We start from the raw sequence: 6,099 nt of genomic DNA, 5'->3' as shown, positions 1-6,099 counted from the left end.
GTATTGTGCATCACTTGTTTTCTTTCCTCCCTTCCCTTTGGATTTCATTCCTCTCCTCTTCTCAGGAAATTTCACGGGAAATTGGGAGGGGACACAGCCAGTACAGGGGACCCAAGCTAGCCAAAGAGGTATTCCATACCATGTGACATCACGCTGAGTATATAAACTGGGGGAAGAAGAAGGAAGGGGGGGACATCTGGCACTATGGCATTTGTCTTCCCAAGTAACCGTTATGTATGATGGAGCCCGGCTTTCCTGGGGATGGCTGAACACCTGCCTGCCCATGGGAAGTAGTGAATGAATTCCTTGTTTTGCTTTCCTTGCATGCACAGCTTTTGCTTTACCAATTAAATTGTTCTTATCTCAACCCTTGAGTTTTACATTCCTTTCTGATTCTCCTCCTCATCTCTCTGGGTGAGTGAGCATAGTGCTTGGTTGCCAGCCGGGGTTAAACCATGACAAGCAACTATAAGCAAATGTGTTAAAATAGTTTATTACTTCCAATGGCAAGTTTGCCCACCTTTCTGCTTGCAAGTAGTCTGTACTGACTTTGACATTAGGAATAAAGCCGGTTATTAATCCTCTTGAAGAGGATAATCTGAAGAAGAGAATCCCAGAGTACTTACCAAATAGTATCTCTAGAATTGGGTCAGAGAAGATACAACGAAGTTGGGAGTGGGAAGAGTTTATATCCCAACACCAATTACATACTTTTAGACAAATTTAACAGTCACCTTCATGGGTTCATAAGTTCAGGCTGTGAGCAAACTGATGATGCAGTGAGATGAGACAGGACAATTCAGTCACCGACAGTTCATTGCTGCCAAAACGAGTAGGCCACACTCTCCCCCTCTCCCCACTTCTCTCCCACTCATAACACATGCTGCCCCTATTTTTTTCTTATCATCCTTTCTAGTGTTGCTCTGGCACTAGTCACACTTCCCCTTCCTCTCATGCAGGCACAATATCATTGATTTATACCCAGCCTCCACTTAGCACAATGCCTTAATTACAATTAAACAACATCCTGAATGCTTCAGCATTCCCTCCCCAACTCACACACACACTGACTACAACTGCACAGATGTGCATCAGGAACCTGAAAGAAAACTTATATTTCCTTTATTTCTAGGCAATGTTTTGAACCTCTAATATCAGTGGCAGAAGAAGGAAGAGCAACTAGACTCCTCAGGCCCCCCATTTTCACCTCTGCTCCCTATGTAGGATGAAGAATTGGGAACTGCAAAAAACAACTAAGTTTATTGTCCTTCACATATGTTTTCCACCATGAAAAGGAGTAGGCAGCATACTGCTTTACTAAATCAAAGTTTATGAAAGATCCGATTTTTGCTTTTATATAAAATTCATAAGCATTCATGTTTCTAGAATCTGTAGCCTTTTCCTCTCTTGCACAACATTAGATATTGTGAAAAGAGAAGGAAGAAAAGGAATGAAACTTTTTGGTGTAGTTTTAATTATTTTCTTTTTTAAAATAAACTTTGATGTGTGTGAAAATTCCTCTTTAACTGTAGAAGATATACACTACTGAGATTATTTAGAGGTAAATGTGAAAGGGACAGGCTAATAATTTTTCAGGCTAACTATAAAACAGGGGAATGCTTTACTGCTGACACTATGAGTATATCAACCCAGTAATTGGATGCACATGTTAGTATCAGTGAAAAGCACTGTCCAGTTGTCCACTTTACATGGGAACCTACTTTGAATGTATTCTTTGATTTACTGTTGCAATTAGAACTGAATGTTCAAAGAAAGAACACAAGGGACCTAATTTAAAAGCAAAGAGTGTCTTTAAAGCCATTATTTAGCACATGACCTGGCTCACTTGTAACCATTTTTCTCTTGCAACTTCCATTTGTTGCACTGTACTCATGAAATAGCATAATCAGTTTTATTAATCCACTTGCCTAATAAATTTAATTTTAATATCATTTCAATGATTAAAGTGTAAGCCACTTCCTCCTCACTCCTCCCCTTGAATATTTTAGTTTTCTTCATAAACACAGAGAGCTTTCCCAGGCTGACTTTTCAAAATTTCATGTAACAGCATTTTCTGTCTCCTTTTTACTATGTTGTAACTAACAGAGACAAATTGACACTAGCAACAAAAGCAGTTAATGCTGCTAGAAAAAGATCTTTCCAGTTAACAGAGCTAATGGTTGCAAGTACCATTGACTACTTCTTTGCGTTCAAAGTATCTGAACAATGAAAGGCTGCAAGATATTAAAATAACGCATCAAAATAAGTTGTTGAAGCCAAAGGAGGAAAATTTGATAAGTACATACAGTTAGACTAGAGGTACTAGTATACCCACTGACCAAGAAACATAAATGCGCTCACATTGACTAAATGCATCCTCCATTTCTGACAATTTGGTTATAGCCCAAAGCAAGCAAAGCTTACTTCTTCATGCAGTCTCAAAAAGCTGATGTTGGTTGATAATGCTGATAAACATTCAAACTATTTGTGCTGTTCAAAGTGTCAAAGAGGTCATTAGATGACAAACCCCAGAATACTACAATAAGGTACTTCAGCATCTTACGGTGACTGCAAGCAATGGTAGCAAGTGTTCAAAATATGCTAACTGAAATTTAATCTCAGTGCTATTTTGGGGAAGAAGGGACTAAAAACCTGATTCAGAAAGCTCTTCAGAAAACTGAGAAAACAAATAAAAACAGGCCATGAAGGGAGCATTATAACAAATCCCAAGCTGACCAAATAATTTCTTTGCTTTGCTGATGCTATTTCTATCATCATAAATATTAAGCTTAAGAATAACAATACAATATTGCTTACAAAAATGGTTTTTTTTTTCCCCTATTTAGAACCCTCCTGCTGTGTTTCTATTATTCAGAGGAAAAGTCAGGAATCCTCCATGAGAGGAGATGTCCTATGTTCATACAGGTATCTGCTATTTTTAACTTAAGACACACAGGTTAATAAGACTTGCTTATAGAAGGGGTTTTCCTTTTCCAAAATGAAAGGCTCTGTGGAAGTCCCCTATTACAGGACCTGATCTGACTCTCATTTGAAGTAAAAAGACATCTATTCACACACACAGTTCAAAAATATCTGAAAGTCATCTTAAAATGCCTTATTTCAAAACAGAGGATCTTATCCTACGACTAAACGCATACAAGCTGTTTCAAAAGTGTAAGCACATTCTATAGTGCTCACTCAGCTAATGCCATCTTCAAGGGAAGCTTTGACCAAGCCACTACCTGAGAACCCTCCCACTAAAACAGCAGCATGGCATTTATAAGTCTGTATGCCTCTTGGTATCATTCTTCTGTGGTTTTAAGAACAAACTTCCAATTGCCCCAACTCTTTTTTGCAAGTGGCTATAAGTTAGATTTATGAAGACAAAAAGACTTCTTGTAACTGTATGTTGAACAGATTTATGATAGGGCTACAGTACCAGCATGGAGGGTCCACAAGGCAGGAATTGCAGTAAGGGTAACAGGACAGTATCACGTATATTGTGAAACAGACATGGGTTGTCCAAAAAGAAAAAGGGGGATATGTAGAGGGATTTTTAAAGGACCGAGGACATATGTTACCATTGTCTGGGTTGGACAACCCAGGCCTGTTAGTTGAAGCTGCAGAGCAGCTTTAAATTGTCCTGGGAACAAGCAGTGGGAGAAGGAAAACAAGCTATGCACAAACAAGAAGCCAGGTGCAGAGCAAGTCCTGGGAACCGCAAAATCAACACACTCTCATCGGCACACTCTGATCAGGTAACACACTCTCATCGGCACACTCTGATCAGGTGCCTGCAGCATGCTCACCGATCTCGCCTGCCCGTGTGACCAGAAACTTTTATCCAATCACCTGTGTGTAAAGTCGGGTGAGCGGTTTAAGTTATAAATATGACCTGTTTGTTTAATAAAGTGAGCATGGCATGTAGCCATATTGGTGTGATTGTCGTGACTTGGCTGACTCTCCACGGGGGACCCTCTTCACACGTAGACATTAAATAGTACAATTCTTTCCACATTCATAAATCCTAAATGCCTAAGGTTGTATACTGCTGGTTATAAAGTAACTGAGTTCTACAGGGTAGAGGAAAAAAAAAAAAAAAGACTTAAAGTGAGAAATCATCTCCATAAAAACATATGCATTTAATATTAAAGAACCTAAGATTCAAATAACTTCACTAAGTCAGTATTATTTCCTATTTTAAGTCTTTTTAATCAGTAAAATAATAAACTAGATCTCTATGGAGAGTAAACCAACAAAACACATACGCTCACTAATCTGTTTTTAGAAAAATAGAGAAAAGTTCTCACATTAATTTACAAACACCAGCTTGTAAAGAGTCAATTAACCACAAAAAGCTAACTTAAAAAAAAAACAAACCAAAAAACCAGTAGCAAAAGAACATATCTTACCAAATATTCTAACCTGGTTTGAGCTGCACATCCAAGGTTAATGTACCTATCAAGCTTTATGATTTTATTACACCTGAGGTATAATCAAAAACTGAGTATCAAACCAAGTATATTTAATCAAAACACTTTTAATGCTATTTTTATGCATATAACCCAATACACAGTATAAATCTATATTTATGTCACATATATACGCACACACTTAAATCCCTCAGTAGTAACGTTCAGCATTTCTAGCAGAGTGGTTGTTTACAATCTTCTGGGCTACAAAATAAGGCTCTTGCTACACAACCACTGTGGTGTTAATCTGATACCACACTAACTAAAGCAAAACCAAAGACTATCAGGGACTTCAGCAGGTCCTAAAGATATGTATAAAAGATAATCACATACTCAGGGGAAAAGCCTGGAATAGCTTAATTTGTGAGTAGCAGCTAATTATTTCATGCTAGCTCCCCCAGTAAACACACATTCTGCAATTGCAGTGCCTTTGCACTGTTTGGATTAATCCACTGTGGATGCTCAGAAGGCAAATTAATAGGCTCTCAGCTGGTGTAAGGCCTTTTAGCTTTGCTTAAACTACATTAGCTCATACAGCTGAGGTTCCAGCCCCTTCTTGTTCACCTACTTCGAGCAGAGGTGACACCAGACAGTAGCTGTGCCGCCATCTACCGTAGGTTTTGCATAGCACTGCTTGGTCCAAAGCCCACAGGAATCGCTCCAGCAATTCTTCTTACTAATATCCAGGCTCAATGACACAGACTCCACTCCCTAAACACGTACTTAAATAATGTCTTGATCCTGCAATCCTCACTCAGGCAGAACTCCCCCTACAGACTGCAGGTTAGCTGCTGCTAATTAAGCATTGCATATTGCATTACTGTTCTTCAGCTACTAGTACTGAGTAGTTGCATTTTGAGGACAAACTCCAAATGTAAGGAACAATTAAAAAAAACCCCAAAACTAAAAAGTGTCCTACTTCTACCTAGTGACAGACACCCTCCATCTATGCCAAATGCTGCAAGTTCCCCCAGCCTCCTGACAGAGCAGTCAGAAGCCACCTCTATTTCCATTACCCTATAGGTAGAGAAAGGTTGATGGAATAGTTCCAAGCAATCAAGTTGGAAAACATCGGCCAAAGTAAACTTATTCAGTGCACTCAAAACAATATTTATAGAGCAAATCTATGAATGCTACTTGAGCCATTTTAAGGGCCAGGGACAAAATTATGTTTTCTGAATGTTTATTCTTTCTCCAACTGTTCTTCTTACTTGACAGTGCTTAATTGGCAGCCAGCCATGAAAGCTATTGTCTAAATACACAACATATCATGATCTTACAGCCCTACAGATAAGGCTTTACTGCAGCATAAATGGATTTTAAGCATTATAATATGAGAAAAAAGAAAATTAGCCCCCAAATTAGAATATTTCAAACAAAGTCTTGTGTGTCAATAATCACTATTATTTGTTTAGGAAAGCATGGTTTTGAAAGAGGAATTTTATTAGAGATTAAATAGCCTCTAATGTTAAACAAGCTACAATTTAGTGGGCTGACTGAATAACCCTTTATGCATGGCAGAAATTTGTTTGCATGTAATTTTTTTTTTTACTACCTTAATGATACCACATATTTGTATGGAATCAGTCCAGCTAGGGATTACAGCAGCATTCTGATTGCACAGCTA

Source organism: Falco rusticolus, chromosome W (genome assembly GCF_015220075.1).
Source record: "Falco rusticolus isolate bFalRus1 chromosome W, bFalRus1.pri, whole genome shotgun sequence".
NCBI classification, from domain to species: Eukaryota; Metazoa; Chordata; class Aves; order Falconiformes; family Falconidae; genus Falco; species Falco rusticolus.
The sequence above is the reverse complement of the archived record's forward strand: the minus strand, read 5'-3'. Positions refer to the sequence as shown.